This window comes from Triturus cristatus, chromosome 8, assembly GCF_964204655.1.
Source record: "Triturus cristatus chromosome 8, aTriCri1.1, whole genome shotgun sequence".
NCBI classification, from domain to species: domain Eukaryota; kingdom Metazoa; phylum Chordata; class Amphibia; order Caudata; family Salamandridae; genus Triturus; species Triturus cristatus.
This window is the reverse complement of record NC_140591.1, coordinates 424686332-424705969: the sequence shown is the minus strand read 5'-3', so window position 1 is coordinate 424705969 and position 19638 is coordinate 424686332. Positions and strand designations below refer to the sequence as shown.

The following is a 19638-nucleotide window of genomic DNA, read 5'->3' as shown; positions in this document are numbered from 1 at the left end:
CTAGAGAGAGAACTGGTTCTTATCAGAGGAATGTACATGGTCTGTCTCGGAGCCATAGTAAAGGCCTGATCAACCGCTGCAGTGGCCTTGGAGCAGGCTGGTACGGGCTCTCATGAGAACGAGGGGGCGAGGCTTGCTAGAAGCTTCGTTGTGTTTGAATTTGTATTAAAAAGGGGAGCCTACACTGGCCTGGTGGGAGTTCACGCCGTGGAGCAGACGTGCTGTCACGGAAGAGTGGAGGCTGGTGTCACCTCTGAGCTTTCACCCGGTTCAAGCAATGGACTCCCCTTGACAAAGTGGGGTGAAATTATGAAGCAGTAGGTGAGGTGTCTCTGCTACTAACTGTCTCTTGATTCTTTACTGATTCTCTCCTTTCCTTCTTATTTTCTGATTCTTATATCCATATATATATATTTCTACATATATGTTTGCCTTGATTGTGTTTCAATCATACTATTGATATGTTCTGCTATGATAGGTGCATTTGGCTTACCATGTGGTGCTATTTACTAATAAATACATCCCAGATATACCAATTCGTCTTTTCCTTGTAGCAGGAGGCGTGGACTCTTCTTGGCCAAGTATTCTGTTGTAGAAGGATGGGTGAATTCCCTTCTAGCAGGTAATTGTGTTATAGGAAGTTGTTCTACTCCTGGCAAGTGATGTGCAAAGTATGTTTCTGTGTATATATTGTTTTCTTGCCTTGCCTTTGGGGGGGGGGGGGGGGGGGTTGAAAGTTTGCCCACCTTAGGAAGTGCTGTGTATATGTTATATTCCATAAGTTTGGAACTGATATTCTCTCCCTGGGAAAGTGACGGTACATACCTTGGTCCAGGGGAGATCTGAGCATTACAAATAAAAAGTCTGTTAATGGTGCAGAGCCAAGATCAGGAAGGTCTGCATGCAAAAAACATAATTGAACCATAGGGTTATAACCTTCTTCACCATGTGGACTCTCCCCCATAGGGATACCTGCAGGGCAGACCACTGAGTGAAGTCCTGCTCTATGCGAGCCACATCCTGTAGCATATTAGAAAAGCCCCTGTTGATCAGCAGGCCCAAATATTTCAAACCCTTAGGTCTTCAGGTGAAGCCAAAAGCTGTCAAGGGGGTTGGGGTTCACAGGGTCTCGGCGGAAAGCGCCTCACTCTTGGTCCAATTAATCTTGTACCCTGATAAGACCGAAAACTTGCCAATCACAGAAATAAGATGGGGAACGGAAGCCCTTGGGTCACTCAAGGATAGCAAAATGTCATCTGCTTATGGCAGAATCTTGTATTCACCTGCAGAAATATCAATAGTCCTGATGATGGCCAAATGTTGGATGGTGGCTGCCAAGGCTTCCAGTTGCAAGGAAGTCAAGGGAGGGGACAACGGACATCCCTGCCTCATCCCCCATAAGATAGAAAAAGTTAAAGAAATCAACCTGTGCGGTGGGGGTGGAGTAAATCCATTTGACCTTGCCCCAAAAAACGGGAACTAGCTCAGTCATGTCCAGAGTGTGGAATAATTACCCCCACTTGACCCTATCAAAAGCCTTCTTAGTGTCTATAGTCTATAGATTATCCTTTATCGTCACAGACATGCCAGAGGGCCATCTAATCAGTGGTTTACTGAAACCTCAGGGAAAGCAAAAAAGGTCTGTAAGCAATTGGAGCGAACCTGGAGGCGTGCTTATGAGTCAGAAGCAAAAAATAACTATCGCGCCGCTATTAAGTCATATCCTAGGTTGATTAGGAAAGCAAGAGCTAATTATATTGCTGACAAAATTTTGGAAAGTAAAAACCCACCCAAAATGATTTTCTCCCTTCTTAGACAAATGCAACATTCTAATATGAAAACGGATCCCCCTGTCTTGTCTAATGCTCATTGCGATAAACTTGCTGATTTCTTTGTGCAAAAGGTGGAGACTATTTATAATAATCTTCCAACTGTCAGCCCTCACGTACTGAGTAGTAACATTGCATCTGTACCTGAATGGGAGGATTGGTTGGTCGCCCCTGCATCTACACTGTTTATTTTTCCTCCTCTTACATTAGCTGAGACGGAATCTTTTTGCCATAAGATCAAATCAGGTTCCCCAGTCGATCCTTTGAGACCCGACCAACTGAGCTTGGTCTTTCCCTCCGTGCTCCCAATGGTCAGGGATTTTATTAATTTATCGTTGTCTTCGGCTTCTTTGGAAGCATGCAAAGGTGATTACTTTATTAAAAAAAGCATCTTTGGAGCCCTCCGATCCTGGAAATTTTCGGCCCATTTCTCAACTTCCTTTTTTAGCCAAAGTCATCGAATCCTATTTCAATTCTGCTTTGGCGGAATTTGTGGCGGAGAATAAAATCCTTGACCCCTCGCAAAATGGTTTCCGGCCCCGCCACAGTACCGAGTCGGCTCTGTTGGCCGTGATTGAGGATATCCGTGGTAACCTGGATGTCGGGAACTCGGTGGCCTTGATTCTATTGGATTTAAGTGCCACTTTTGACACTGTTTGGCATGACATCCTTTTGGGTAGACTACGTGATATTGGGGTCAGGGGTTCGGCGCTTTCCTGGTTCGGTTCTTTCTTGGGAAATAGGACCTTTCAAGTGGTTGTTCCTCCATAACATTCGCAGGTGCATGCTATTAAGTACGGGGTTCCACAGCTGAGCCCAGCATTGTTTAACATCTATGTTCAGCCCCTTGCAGTGGTTGCTAAAAGTAGAGGGTTGTCGTTGGTATCTTATGCCGATGACACCCAGTTAGTCATTGATTTTTCTAAAAATTGTAGAAACAACCATCTCAAATTCAAAGAGGATTATTAGCTATCTCAGATTGGATGACAACCAATTGCTTGCAGCTAAATGCCGCAAAATCAGAAATTCTTGTGCTAGGGAAAGACAGTGCTTTATGGTCAGAACAGTGGTGGCCGGATCAACTTAAGCCAGCGCCACTGCCTAAAGAGGCGGTCAAGAATTTAGGCTTCTGGATAGACAGGGACCTTTCCTTCGATACACAGTCCAAAGTCCTTGCAGGGGTCTGTTTTGGACTCCTGAGGGGGTTGAAGCCCCTGCTTGGATACTTTGATCCAGAGATCCGCCAAACTATTCTCCAGGCCACAATTCTGTCCAGGTTGGACTATGGCAATTCCATTTATCTGGGGGCCAATAAATCGTGTAAATCATGTCTCTCTCGCCTTCAACGCATTCAAAATGCGGCTGCTCGGGCGTTGTTTGCGCTTCCTAAATTTTGCTCGGTGCCTAATCTTTTACCCAAACTGCACTGGTTGCCTATAGCCAAAATAATTCAGTTTAAGTCCTTGTGTATGGCTCATAAAATCCTGGTGAAACAAGGCCCTCCTATCCTGGATGACATGCTTGTCCAGTATATCCCGAATCGCCCCCTTCGCTCCGCTAACTCGGGCCTTGTCTGTACTCCTCGTTTTCAAAGAGTTAGAGCTGGTGGACATTTTTTCAAAGTCCAGGTAGCCCTTTTGTGGAATTCCCTTCCGACTTCCATTAGAGGTTTGCAGAATCATATGCCATTTCGTAAGGCCGTGAAGACCTGGCTTTTCCCTGCGTAATTCTAGTCTGTGTTAATTGGAGTAGTCTCTGCACTTGTTCTTCTGGGTAGCGCTGGGACGCCCCATCACTAGGGCAGCTATGCGCTGTATAAATCCCTTAATAATATAATAATAATAGGGCATTCACCAGGAGGCCCATAACTGCAGGAGAACTGGCCTGTTATGAATCCATTCGAGAGTCCTGGATAAAATTCGGGATCACCCACTTGGGACAAGTCGCCAGAATCTTCGCATGCACCTTCATTTCCACATTGAGAAGCAAAATGGGGCAGTAGTTTGCAAAACTAGTTGGATCCATATTGGGTTTCAAAATGAGACTAAGGAGAGCTTTTTTTACATTCAGGGCGGAGGGTGTCGAGGCCTTCCAGCTCTTTAAAGAATTTGTAAAGCAGGGGGGACCACCAAGTCCTTATTAATCTTATAGAACTCTATCGGGAACCCGTTGTCTTTCTGGCCATAGTGCCAATGACATTCGCAATTTCATCCTCTGCGATAATGCCCTTTAGGAGCGGACAGTCCGCTTCCGACAAGGCGGGGGCAAGGTTTGGGCATCAGGAGCCTCCAACCGATAAACCGCTTCACGAAAGTGGGCAAACACCTCTGTGATCTCCACCAGATGCATCAGAAGTTCCCCAGTCTCCCCACGGATAGCCTCTAGTTGGTGCAGCTGAGCGACCAGCAGTCTACCCGCCTTCCACACCTGTTCAAAGTGCCGCCAATTCTGACAAAGTAGGAAGTATTCCGCCTGGGAGGTGAAATGGGTATTCAACTCAAATTTGGCGTGCTCTAGTTGCCCCAGGGAGGGGTGCCTTGTATAAGCCTCCGATAGGGACTGATTGTCACTCTCCAACTAGGCCTGCTCTTCCCGGGCCACTGGCTTGCAGAGCGCTAAGTCTCTCACCAAAGCCCTACACACAGTGGCCTCGCACGCAGCCCAGAGAAGCTGCCCAGAAGACGCAGAATGTTTGTTATCACCAAGATAGCTGCAAAAGTGCTCCCACAGCTGTCTTTTGCCCCCCAGCATCCGATAGTGCGAGAAGTTCAAACTCCATCGCTTGAAGGGAGGGGAGACATGGCCAGGGTTGAGCTCCAGTAGGACCAGGGCATCATCCGAGATCCCCCACAACTATATAGTGCAGGCCCTCATCAAGGGCAAGGTAGAACAGGTGAGGAGGAAGAAGTTAAACCAAGAACATGTCCCATGTACACATGACAGAAAGGTGCACCTTCAATGTGCAGACCAACGAGCTGCTACAGGGTCCTCTTCTGAACGTTTGTGCCCCTGCCCCCATGATTGGCAAGCACATGTGCAGGTGATGGCGACGCTCTCCACCTGCTGTCTACCCTGGCTGTAGAGGAGCGCCCGGGGTTGGATTGGGGGTGCACTGCTGTTATTACCGCTGGGACTGATCGAATGCTTGTTGGTGGTGCAGTGACCGGCATCCCTGACAGTAAACACGGGGAGTGTGAAGCCAGCGCATGGATCGGACTAAAGACCCGTGACCTGCGCGACTCGTGTTTGAAGGCATAGTTTGTGTGCGCCAAGGACCGGAGCCTACCGGTGTGTATAAAACTGCAAGGTGTGGTGCCCTGGTGGCCCCCAAGTGACCATCCTGTAGCTGAGAAGGACGAGCGGACGCCATGGCACGATGGGACGCACCAAAAACAAACAAGCGGATGCGTCGGCGGATGGCGAAATGCAGCTCACATTCGGCAGTGACCCCTCCAATGCTTCGGACAATGATGTGATACCTCCCACTGGAACAGATCCCCACGATGCTAAACTGGACTTAATCCTGAAAGAAATACGGGACTCACGAACGGCACTGGAGGCGCTCATGGTTACGATGTCCACCAATCTCTGCCTCCTGCAGGCGGACCACAAAAAGCTCGCCGACAAGGTCACATCGAATAAACTGGCACTGGATGATCTCATACTCCAGCAGATCATGAACTCCACTCAGCTGGAACAATTTCAACGTCAACTGAAGGGCTTGCAGGACAGAGTGGACGATGCGGAAGGGAGGTCCCGCCGCAATAGCGTTCGCATACTTGGTATAGCGGAGCGCAGCGAGGGATCCAACCCCACACAGTTTGTAGAGGACTGGCTGAGAGACCATGTGGCGACAGAGGGCATCTTTGTACAGTGTGGAGAGGGCGCACCGAGTGCCTCCCAGACCTCCTCAGCCGGGTGCACCTCCCCGCCCGCTAATAGCACGCATACTACATTACAAGGACCGCGACACGATCCTACGAGCCGCCAAACAGAATGCTCCCATACGTTTTGAGAACAGGACGATTTCTCTTTACCCGGATTTTACCCCAGCAGTCCAGAAAGCTAGAGCTACTTTTTTAGGAGTCAAGAAGAACCTACGGGAACATAACTTGAAATATGCACTGCTTTTCCCAGCTCGATTGAAAGTTGTCTACGGACAAAAATCATATTTTTTTGAAAACCCAGAGGCAGCAGCGGACTGGCTTGAAATAACTTTTACACCGGACACCTCAGACTTCACTGCCGTCGGGACAACTATGTCGTGCCTCTCCGATACGAACGACTGGACTACCCCGATCGGGATGTGGCAGTAATATAAACACTATGGACACTGGCCCAACATCGGAAAAGATCCCGAACAGTCAGAAAGATGCACTCCTGACGGTGGCAGCGTTGGCTGCTCACGATGCCCAGGCTGCAGCAACTTCGGAGCACTCGATGTTGTCAGTGCGCTCTGACTCTGAAACTAGCATAACGCTGTTCCCCTCGATTACATCTCAGGTTGCCAGAGACTTCTAATGTTGTGTTCCGGGATGTCCGGGAACGGTAAAGTATACAGAGGTTATGCAATATATGTACTACTGTTGGTGACTGCTTTAGTAGGTCTAATGTAACTAAGCTGTATAGGGAAGTGTGCTAATGTAACCAGGACATTTTCGAATGGGCAATACGTTGTTTCTACCAACTGTCGCAGTTCTGGCCTTCACCCCCCAGGCGATAAGGCATTTATTGTTTAGAATCCATGTTGGACTTCTGTTTCAAGTTTGGTCCTCTGAAGTTTTATGGGGGAACCTAGTATTGGGGAATTTATATGTTAACGCATGCTTGGCTCATAGGCAGTTTATGTTTACAGGGATTCGGTTTCCACATGTCACATGGCAACTACGCTTTCTGCACCACGATGGAATTACATAATATATACACCTACTACACCTGGAACATGAGGGGCATGGGTTCCATCCATAAAAGACACCGTGTCCTGGCGCAACTTAATAGAAGGAAGGTTGCTATAGCTTATCTGCAAGAAACTCACCTTAATGCTGACAAGGCAGCCAAGTTACTGAGAAAGTGGAGCGGGCAACTGTTCGCTACCACATACTCAGCTTTCTCCAGGGGGGCGGCGGTGTGGGTGCGAAATACTGTTCCTTTGAGGCTTCTGGAGCAGAAAATAGACATCAACGGAAGGTATGTGTTACTCCATGGTTTATTGGACGGGGCTCATGTGGTTATGGGCTGTATATATGCACCGAACATTGAACAGGATAAATATCTAGCTACACTGGGTGCAGCCTTGACAGACTGGGCCGAATACCCTTGGATGATAGGGGGCGACTTTAATGCGGTATTAGACGTTGACTTAGACAAGTCTCACCCCCCATTACACGCCACAGAAAGCAAAAAACAAGCAGAGGCACTTAAAGGGTGGACGGAGGGATGGGAACTCCACGACGCATGGCGGGCAATACATCCAGGGTACAGGGAGTATTCCTTTTATTCACACAGACAGCACACTCGGATAGATCGGTTCCTATGTTCCGGCACCCTGATGGGGTCCATTACTTCTGTGCTCCACAAGGGAAAAACCCTATTGGACCATAACCCGGTGGAATTAACTCTGCAGTGGGGCAAGGTTCCAACTCCGATACCGACTTGGAAACTACAGCCCACGATGCTGGAAGATCCGGTCTTCCGCAATGCCCTCTCGGAGGCGATTGCCCATTATTTTTCAGAGAATGCGGGGTCTGCTAGCACTCGCCAGATGGAATGGGATGCCTTTAAAACAGTCATTAGGGGAGTGGCAATTAGCACTAAGACAGGAGTTTGACTCGCTCTAATAGAACGACTTACGGAGCTAGAGGGTAATTTGGCTGCGCTGGAAGGGGAGGCTACAGGGACAAATGAACAATTGACACAACTACGGGAGGCTAACATTCAATACGCAAAACTACTTGAGGAGCTACGTGTTGTCGATGACCGGCTATACACACAGAAACAACACACACAAGCTGACAGGTCAAGGCCGTTGCTAGCACGGTTGGTTCGTGACGCCCCTTTGCCCGCACCCATATTGGAAATCCGGAACAGTATGAATGTTGTGGTGAACACGCAATTAGACATCAATACTACGTTTAGGGACTACTACGAGCACCTTTACGGTCCACTACCTGGACTTGCTGACACTGATTTCGAACCCTTCTTCGACAGATTATGCTTACCACAACTCACACAACAACAACGTGACGAATTAACACGACCAATAACAGGGGCGGAAATCCGGCAGGCGATTAAGGCTCTACCGCGTAATAAAACCCCAGGGAATGATGGCCTACCAGTTTAATTTTACGCGGTATATGCCGACTTGTTGATTCCTCGTTTGCAATGCATATATCACGAGTCGTTGGAAGAAGGCGGGCTCCCCGCTTCTACATTGCAAGCGTTAGTGGTTTCTTTATTAAAACCTGAGAGGGATGGTTTGCTCATTTCGAGCTACAGACCCTTATCGCTCCTCGATACGGACTATAAAATACTGAGTAAGTCGTTGGCCACTCGCCTTGGTCAGTTCATCCCCACACTAGTACACACTGATCAATGTGGGTTTGTACCTGGTAGGAACACGGCACTTAACATCAGACGCCTACACCTAGTCATGTTGGGCACACTTGACACAGGAACTAAGGAAGGCTGCATATCACTTGATTTGAGGCAGGCATTCGACTCCTTGCATTGGGACTATATGTTCTATGCTTTTGCACTGTTTCGTATACCTGATGAATATATAGTGTGGGTGCGCTTACTATACACGAACCCCACCGCGCGGGTGGGTCAGCATATTTCAGGGCAATATACGGTGGCTCGGTAAACCAGGCAGGGCTGCCCCTTGTCACCGTTGTTTTTTATCCTAGCACTGGAGCCGCTTCTACACAGACTCGTGCATTTGCAGCCTGTAAGGGAATAATGCGAGGTCGTGCATCCCATACTGTCTCAGCATACGCAGATGATCTCATTCTTTAGATCAAAGACATGGACGCAGACCCGCACCCAATCCCCTTCATCTTCGAGTCCTTCCAAGACCTGGCTATTAATGCTGCCAAGTCGTATGCATGTTTCTTTGATAGCTCTGTGAGGAGCGGTCCCTTCACATTCGGTCCCTGGACCTTCCACATAGCGCCTGATACTTTTAAATATCTCGGAATACAGATTTATCGCAATGCCATGGACCTCCTAGATGGTAACCTGGCACGCGCGATCGCTGCTCTCAAATCCAATTCTGGGTTTCACTGCCCCTATCGGTGGCGGGCAGAGTAGCCATCACAAAAATGGTACTGCTGCCGCGGCTACTTTATTATTTCACCAATTTACCGATACTTGTCCCCTCAAGGAGCTTTAAAGTATTGGACTCTCTGGTATTAGACCTAATATGGGGTACAAGGTGCAGACGTATCAGCCCAGCGAAAATACAATTAACCACAAAGCAAGGGGGGATGGGAGTGCCGGATTTGCGTGCATATTGCTACGCTAGCCAATTGCAGTGGTTAGCATATTGGCTTGCCGGACGTAATTTGCAAGAGTTGGATATGACACCACGGGACAGGGACAAGGGGGTCTTCCACAGGCCCCCCTACCGACACCGACACCCCATTTATTGAAGTTAGCAATTACTTACTGGAGGAGTGCAGTGAGATACACTGGACAGACGACACCGTATGCCCCCCACTATTCCGCTACTGGGCATCCCTACACGATCGGGACTGACCACTAACCGTGATCTACAAGCATGGACTGGAGTGGGCATCACCATGATAGGGGAGTACTTTTCAGAGGGTGTCTTAATGACACATGAAACATTTGTGCGCGTACATGGTGCCCCCGATACGCTGTTCCTACTACACGCACATATATCCAGATATATACGCACTACATGATCACCAGAGGACACTGAACCGACCACAAATACACTACTTACCATGCAATACCTAATGGAAAATGGGGCACGCATGACAAAATGGCTAACTCACGGGATTCGGACTGAGACGGAGATCTCATTACGACCGTTACACGACAGGTGGGAAGGGGACGTAGGCCGTGAATTTACAGTCATCTAATGGGACACTATATTGGGATACCCCAAGAGGTTTTCTTGTAATCCTAAATTTAAATGTATTCAATTGATGTTGCTACACAGAGCTTATTTAACCCCACGCGGACTGAGCACTATGTTTCCGGGGGCAAGCGATGCCTTCCCGCGCTGCCACGCATCCAATGCGGGGTTGATACACATGGTATGGGATTGTCCTCGTCTGGGACACTACTGGGCGACGGTATGCAAAATACTGGTGGATATAGCCCCGGTGCGCCAGAACACCACCTTGGAATACTGCATACTGGGACTAGGGCAAAGTGAAAAGAAGGGTAATCCCGCCTCTCGATTTGCCAATCTTGCGCTCCTTCTAGCTATAAGAGCCATAACCACACGATGGAAAGCCACTAGGGCCCCGTCCCTACACGACTGGCATACTGAAGTGGTGAGATGGGGCAAGGCAGAGGAGGCTGAACTACAAAGGGAGGAATATAGAGGCTTAAGGAAAACACCGATTTTGTTGAGCTGGAATGCAATGATGGAAGAATATGCTGCGATAGATATTTTATCCACCTAAGGCGTAATGTGACTATCGATTGGGGGCTTGGACCACGGTTATGGGACACATGGACTCCTTACAATATCTGTGGGCTATATTATGTAAGTTAGCAGGGCTGTACAGTTCGTCTAAGACAGACTATGGAACCAAGATACACACAAATTCAGATATGGAAAATGTGCAAATGCTAATATTAGATACTTATTACCGAGCATGCGGGGAGGGGAGGGAAGGTTGGGTAAGTTTTTGTTAGGTTGATATAAATGTAATGGGTCCTGATAGATTGGACTAATCATGATATGATTTGCTGGACTCCTGGTGTAGGCGAGAATGCAGAGAATTATCCGTACTAGCTTGCCGTTAGAGACTCATTTCACGATTTCAGACCTCTATGCAATGAAGTACAGGGACTCTCATGGATCTTTGGCACTATCAATGTGTATTATTCTAAACTGGTTGTAAACATTTGTAGCTATGCCATGTACCCATATGATCATGTATCGCTCTACGTCTGGCTAACTGTTGTGTAAAATCAATAAAAACATTTTAAATTAAAAAAAAGTAGTCTGCCAGTTTTCCATCTGAAGAGGTAACAGCATGGTCATACATCTGAATATGTCTCAGCAATACTGTGATGAAAATGAATTAAGCAGAAAAGGTAAAACAGTATCGATATATGTAAATTTAACATTTAATCTGTGGGGTCTCTTAACACTATTGATAGATAATACTGCTACCCAACTCAGATAGCAGCCTCAAAAAGGAGCAGGTGACCCATGGGAATTCATGCTCTGGTTACTGCGATTTTCCTTTAATGCAAGGAACAGGCTATCTTAGCCGTCATGTATTCCCCAATATACTTGAAGTACCCTAAAACGTCATGTGATGTATTCTTGAAATACTACCTTGTGACCAGTGTTATTGCCCAGATTTACATAAAAATGTAGGATGGTAGGTGGAGGTAAGGGATAGGGGATCTTCGCCTAGTGCGCAGTGCTGCATGAAAGCTTTAATTCCTGCATACGTTGCAGCCATCTTATATAGCTAGATTGGTCTATGTAGATTGTAACAAAAAAATAGAGAGGAGAACCGTGGTTCATGGAAGAGCAAATCTGCATAAAGTGAAGAGAAAAAAAGGGACCAAATGTAGCTACATGTTTCTTTACACTTCAACATTTAATTTAGTACAATTCCACCTGTGTCTTAAAAAGCCACAGCAGAAGCATCTGCAGCAAACCCTGCCCAAAACACCATTAGAAAAGCAGGTCTCACAAGAAGATGGCTGAACACTAAATTTGCAGCCAACATGTAAGCAGAACAACAGTAGCCCCCAAATCGTGGTAGCAAGGGTTAAAGTCTTAGCTTTTATGGGATCACACTGAAGACCATAATATGGAGGACCTCGATATGGAACAGTACATCATGCGGGCAGCATACCATGGAGAGGGCGCACCTGCCACCTTTTTCTTTTAGCAATTGAAGAAGGTTAAGAATTATCAGCAAGACATGCAAAAATGCAAAGATGAGACCCAATTTAGAGTGTTGTTTTATTCAAAAAGAGCAAAGCCCATTACAGAGCAAGTGACACGTTAACTCAGCCTCATCTGGCTCTGTTGCAAGGCTAAAGAAAGACAGGGACACTCAAGGAATACTGAACAGTGGAGCCTTGACACGACAATAGAGTGGAGAGGGGCCATGGGGCTACATAGTTGCTAAGTGGCCCCACGTGTGTCACCTCTAGCCAGTCCTGGCTAATTAAGTGCACATTCCATTCTGGGGCTCCTAGTTATGATAAATATAAGCACTAGCAATTGTGAATTCTTGAATGGTTTTATAATGAGTTTTTGAAACTTTTATTGTTAAGAAAACTGCTGGGTATCTTCAATCAAACAAAAGAGGGAAAAAGAAAACAGTGTCTAATATAAAAATAAAAAATTGGGTCTCAAAAGCACCCATTGCCATAGTAGTTCCTGGCACTATAGCAAACTACTTGGTGCGTGGATGTGCTCCTTTTGAATAGGCAGAATGCCTCCACTCACAGTGAAGTTGGCAAATAGCTGAAGGAAACAGACTCATTCTCCCATGATCCAAACCTATCGAATAACAGGTCAGAGGTGGGGTCTCTCTGAACCCAAAGACAAACTAGCGCCCAGGGAAAACTCTGATCGATCCCACAGATAGTCGCACCACAAACAGGTCTGAGGCAATTATTCCTAATAAAACATGTTTGACCAAAGGCATGTGTCCCCCAAAAATACCACAAAGCTAGATACCACATGTAGATAGAAACACTCAGGCAATCGGGACACGACATGCACACCACACGTAGTGATCATGCACTCCTCATGCTGGACATCTGGACACATACACACTGGCCCACACTTCCAGACAGTACTGGACTTCAGACGGAAACCTCACCCATCTCCCGTCACTGGTCCAAAAGGCTATCAGTGAGTGAACAGCAGATTGGTAGGAACAGTTCAACCAACAACCAGTGGCCTGTATCTGGGTTTAAACCATCCAAAGCAATGCTCTGGAGGATCGGTGCTCCTCAGTAGTCTCTAGCAAACATATGCTAACTTCTCATAAGAAATACAAGATTTGATTGTGTTATCTATACTTGTGCACTGCTGTAAGATTTTAAAATATACACCGTCTACCTTGGGCTTCAAAAAGCACCCCAAAAAGGCCTCTGGCAGATGAAGGGTGAAGCCCATTCATACAAAAAGGGTAAGACCAGTGTAGGAATTAAAATTCAATCTAATATAGATTAGTATCTAAACTGAGGAGGGAAATCCGGATTTAGAAGGTAGCGAATAAGAACTCTATTCACTACTATTATTCCATGTTTGCATTGGGTGATATCCCCCTTTACCTTAGGTTAGAACTAACCCAATGGGAGAGGTCTCTCTTATTTAGATTAAGGTCGGGAATGGTTTGACGTTCAGCATGCTTCTATGAAATGGAAGGTGTATGGGGCAAGGACCCCCCCCCCCCCCACCACCCTCCTTGTAACGGCAAGGCAGAACAATCCCCGGTACACTTAGTTTTTTGTTGTTTTTATCCTAAACATTTTCAGTAACGTCTTAAACCCTTATTGAGAGAATTAGCTTTTCAGGGCGACATTACTCCACCTTCAAATGTTAAACAGCGCAGATATCAGTTTTTCTTTATGTGGTTTACTATATTCGCAGTAGAAAACCAATAGGAGGAGGCTATAGGGCTCTTTGGCTGCTGTTGGTCCTGTATTATATTCGATAAACGGTTGTATTTTAAATGGTTTTATCTACTGTATTGAACTAAGACTGGCATTTTGTGACAATGAGTGTACGGTTTTACCTCATGCTTTTGTGATATTTTTAAGATTGAACAAAAATATACTGAATTCAATTAATTGTGTTATCTACATCTGTGCACTATTGTGGCTAATGCGAGCCTTTTTAAAGATTGGGATACACTTTTGCTCACATGTTCGTTTGGGAGCCACTCATCTCATAGCCTCAACAAGAGCGTGTCCAGAAAACAAGAGTTTATTTTACTGATCACATTCAAACATAATGTCTGTATGGAGGGAATCAGACTGGACCATGAAGGTCTCCAAGAGCCTGCATGGAGCAGTCCGAAGGAATAAATATTCAGCCCAACATGGAAGATGGATTGATGATATATCTGCAGACTTTCTCTTCACACCATTTCTCTACCAACAGTGGAGAGCTGGGTCTTCAAAAAAGTCCTGATCCTGCCCCGGTTTTCTCGCTTCACATCTGCTTTTGTTTTTTTAATCCACAACAAATTTTATTGGGTTTTTGCCAACAATGTGGCCCAGCCCGGTTATATACATATACATTATGCCAGAGGATTAAGTGCAGTTCTTCATTCCAAGAGAAAACCAAGGTAAACATGTAAACACAAACACATGCACAGTCAGCCCCTTGCACCACCCCTCCGATGTAGCTACCAAAGTCTTAGGCAATTGCGGTCTGAGAGTTCCTCACAACGTCATGTGTGCCCTGGCCATATTATCTGAATTCGGCATCTAATTGTTGTTCGGTAGTGCACACCGGCTCTAGAAACAAGACCCCAATAATCCGCCCACCTCTGCTAAATCTTAGGATGTTTTGGGGGCAATCCCCTTGTCTGGAATACCGCACCTCAAGTCCCATATAAACAGTCCATCCTCTGCTTCTAAGTACTCAGATGCGGAGGTGCAACCGCCTTCAATTGTCGTGCAATGTCCCTTTTCGCCAATGTGAGGCCAAGAAATAATAGGTCGAACAGCAAAACAAACGAGATGATGGACGGAATGCTGCACATTGGCAAGAACATTCACCCCCAGTCACAGATCTGGGTTTAATTCATTGTTATTTTGCTCACCACGCCACCCCAGTTAAGACATGGCCATGTGCAAATCAGTCTTGACCCTGTGCCTCATGGGAACGGTCCAGCCCGAACTGCCAAGCCATGTCTTCCCTGGACCGGAAACAAGCATCCTAGGACTGGTTTCTGGGTTTCACCCCTCCTCAGCCAGGATAGCTTGACTCCAGTGGCGTAGTGAGCACAGGACCCACGTCTGGGCATACCCTTCCTACATAGGGCGAACAGCAAAACACACAAGATGATGGACGGAATGTTGCACATTGGCAATACATTCACCCCCAGTCTGGCCATGTCTAAACTGGGGTGGTGTGGTGCGCAAAATAACCATGGATTAAACCCAGATCTGTGACTGGGGTGAATGTTTTGCCATTGTGCAACATTACGTCCATCATCTTGTGTGTTTTGCAAGAAATAATAGGTGGCATTTGTAGCAGTTTCCGCCTATGCCCTCGTTACTATGGAGAAGAAGAATTTTCGGGGCAAACAGAACATTCCATGCAAGTACCTCAGCTAAACAGGACACCATATCCCTCCAGAAGCCAATCAGAACACTCCAGTCCCACAACATGTGCAAGAATGTACCCTTCTTAGCCCCACACTGCAAACATGAAGGAGATCCTATAAGGCCCATGCACCACAGGTGGTGTGTCAAAGAATGCTCGATGGAGGTTTTAGAATTGAATTAACCACAAACAGGAAGATATTTCCACAGTGTGGGGAGAGTCCAGAGCTTCCACCCAGTCATCGTCATTTATGTCACCTAGATCGGTTTGCCACGCCACCTGGAGGGTTGATAGCGCAGTGGAGCCATTTGTAAACAGAGTCCTGTAGATTTTGGAGGTCTCATGGACTAAGTGACCCATCAGGAGCTTACCCTCGAGCGGATTACAGTCCGGGTTGTTCACGAGGGCACAAATAGACGTGGACAACGCATGATGCAGCTGCAAATACTAATTGACTACAGTGCATTAGGAATTCAGATTATAGCTCTTTAAAGGATTTGAGTACAAGGCCTGCATGACGTCATCCAATGTAGAGATGCCTATATGATACCCTCTGAAAGCCCCTCCACTTGCATAATGAGAGTACCTTGCCATAGCGGCATCACTCGAGTCAGGTGCCTCCACCAACCCATCCTGCAAAGGGATTGCCTCCACACCTGCACCACCACTCAACTTGCGGGGGAAGGAGGGGGGGGGGGGGGGGGGGGGAGGCACCATCGTCCGATCCACTATGCGGTAAGTCCAGTAGTCCATTACCCACCGCTCCACTGCATTGGTCGGTTCGTCATGCGAACTGTACCACCAGTCATTAAGAACCTACAGGTGAGAAGCAGCATCGTATGATTGAATATCAGCAGCGGTAATGAATCCACCTTAAGTAGATCGTAAGCCGGTTCGAAGGGCCACACAGGAAGCGCCCTAGCCCACAAGAACTGACCCAGTAATGCATTTATCTGTCTGAACCATGCAGGGGGAACGGCTAATTCTGCAGCTGGTACAAAAGACGGGGCAATGAGATCATCCTAAAAATGGCAATTCGCCCATATAGGAAGAGAGGCAGTGGGGGACTCAAATTTGACCTCGGTCCTAATCCGCCCAAGCAATGGGGCCAGATTACGATCCCATGAGACAGCCGGGACATGCAAGAAGAACATCCCAGGATATTGAAATTCGTCAACCACCAGGGACAACCCCTTCGCCGGATCCACGTTCCAGACGACCCTCCAAAAGGCAATAGCATGGACTTGCCAACATTCATGTATAGCCCAGAGGTTTTGCCAAATACCTGTATAATTTTCAAGATACGAGGTCCCGAAACTGCATGGTCTGTCATGAAGAACAAGACATCATCAGCATATGGTTCTTTTCAGTCCGATACTCCCAAAGATCTTTCAAATCCCCGCTCCTGGGTGTCCACAGTAACCAATGGCTCCTGGCCAGAGCGAAAAATAAATGACACAATAGGCAGCCTTTTCTTCTGCCACGTCGAATGGGGAACAAGGCAGAGAACGTACCCATCACGCTAAGTGAGGCAGTCAAATCTGTGTATAATAACCAGACATATGATAGGAATCTGGGTCTCAAATGAAGGCACCGAAGGAGCGCAAGCAGATATTTCCAACTCACGGAATCGAAAGCTTTGTCGACATCTGCCAATAATAGCACTGCGGTCCACCCAAATGATCTGCTAAGGCCTTGGAATTACGGGCGCGTCGTATGTTATGGTGAGTGGCACGGTGGAGCATAAAACTGGGCTGGGCTGAATTAATTAGATCCGGTATGTAGGGCATCAGTCTATTAGCCAGGGTCTTCGCAAGGAGTTTGACCTTGATGTTTAGGAGAGATATAGGGCGATAAGAAGATTGGCCCTCAGGCAGACACCCCGGATTTGGAAACACAACAATAATGGCGTGCCTCCAGTCTGGGGGCATATGCAGCTCCTAAAGTGCAACCTGAAACGCCCCCAACAAATGCATCCCTACTTGCTGCATATAGGCTCTTTGAAATTCACTAGGGAACCCATTGGGGCAGGAGCTATCAAGGGGCGCAGCTCCACGATGGCCGCGGTTAATTCCTCCACAGGTAGTGGCTTGTCAAGTTGTGCCCTGGCAGATAAAGATTTCGGAGGCAGGGTAGCTATGAAGTCATCAAATTGAGCTACTGTCACAACCCCCCCCTTTCAGAATATAGGGCCTCATAATACCGCGCAAAACTTCTAGCCGTCTCGTCAGACAACAGACCAGCCGGTCCATCAAGAAGAGTTGGGACTGTTGGTATCGCAAGGGACGCCTGGCAGAGCCTGTGTAGCATTTTACTAGCTTTGTCGCCCCCTTGGTAGATACAACTCTGGGAAGCCCGCCATGCACACTCGGCTTCCTCTAAAAGCACCCGCTGATAATTGTTGGGCCAAGTCTAACAGCCTTCTCGCTGCTCCACCACACTCACTACTACCACGCTCCTCGAGATCCAAGATCTGCGCCTCCAGCTGCGACAACTCCTCAGCAAAAACTGATTCATTTCTTCCACAGAACGATTTGGGGATGAGGCGGTCTCAAGGTTGAGGGAGAAGGACTTTACTACGGCGCAATGCATGTGATCCCTGTATAGAGAGTCTCTCATGTGCCAAGATGAAAGTCACTATCGAAAGGGGGGGCACTGCGGACCTACATGGAGCCACGGTGCTACGAGGGAATCATCCAACAGCCGTCTAAGCAGAATATCTACCTCAGATACTCTGTGTGTAAGGGCAGCCGGCACCAACAGGTGGTCCAGTCGGGAGAAGGAACCATGACCCGCATAACAATAAGTATATCCTGCCTCTACGAGATGATAGGCCGCCATGCGTCCGCCTATTCCACCTCCTCCACCAAAGAATGCAACCTGGACCCACGTGCATGTACCATCTCCTCGCCATCTATACCTCTCTGGGGAAATTAAATCATTCCAATATCTGCCAACAACAGTCAAGCCACCCATCAATTCACCCCAGAGGCCTAAGAAGTGGTCTACAAAAGACTGTCCATGAGGCAGGGGGGAGCATAGACACTACCAATGACCAGGGATTTCCCATACACCATACTAGCCATGAACACATATCTGTCCTGTATATAGACTCGTGATTTAAGGGAGTGAAAGGACTCTGCAGTAAATAAGAATGGCCACGCCCCGTTATTCCCTCACAAAACCGGAATAGATCCCAACTCGAGCCAGGTACTGGACCTTAGACCCAAGAAGATAAGTCTCCTGCAGGAGAATGTCAGCCTGTAGCCGTTTGGCCTTTCGGAGTACTGCCCCATGGTCTACCTTGTCCACAACACCGCGGACATTCCATGTTATGAAAAGGAGCCGCCCTGTATGAATGGTAAGGTCAGCATCAGCCATCTGCAATTGAATTAGTCAATCTAACTGCTGGCTCGTCCAACGGATCCAGATCCCCATATCCCACCAACAACTGGAGAGCCTTAGTCTGAGGCCAACCAGAGGTGCAGCCTGTAGTAATAAAGATTAATCGCAGACACATGTGAAAGTATGCTTAAGCTACCATCAGGTGCAGTGGCGGCCACGGAACCGGACCCTCATGCTACAGAGATCCCGTAACGTTTGTCTTGATGCTTTGATCGCCATGATGAGTGGGACCTGTTCCGGCGTTTCTCTTTAGGTTTTGCCTGCTGCAAAGGACGATCGCTTGAAGACTAAACAGAGTCCAGGCGTGACAGAGTGTGAGGCTTAATTGTAACGTCTCAGCCATCCACACAAAGATTTCCTTAGGGGTATAAAAGAAGAGGTTTTGGGCGTTAAACACCACTCGCATTGGGCATGGAAAAGACGCATATAAGAATTGAAGATAACGAAGGCGTTTCTTTGCTGTAACAAAGGATTGGTGCAGTTGCTGGCCCATTATCGTATAGTCTGGGAATATCATGATGCCGTGGGACTCGAAAAGCAGTACTTCTTGACTCCGTGCAAATTTTGGGATAGCGTCCCTGCCATGGCAGTGGAAATAGTGTGAGCAATCATCTGGTCACAGCCGCAGCCTTCTTGTCAGCCCTGGGGTGCAGCCACAAGACCAGCACCCAGGATCGCGATGTTGCGCCCCCATCACACAGTCCTCCTATACACTCCCACCTCCGGAGTGCAAATGGGAAAATCTGAGGTTAAAGTCGGGCAGGAAAGTGAAGGATATTGGCAGCGGCTGCTGGAGCGTGCCTAAAGCGCATCAGTCATGTTGGGCTGCTAGGTATTCACCTCTGCTGTCGATTCATTTTTCATGAAGGCAAGTAAAATAATGCT

The 19638-nt window shown here is 47.4% G+C and overlaps 1 protein-coding gene across 1 annotated transcript in view; it reads right to left on the bottom strand.

Moving 5' to 3' along the window:
* Positions 1-19638, bottom strand: part of GPALPP1 (GPALPP motifs containing 1) — a 145671-nt gene that overhangs the window by 50483 nt on the left and 75550 nt on the right. The window lies entirely within an intron of this gene.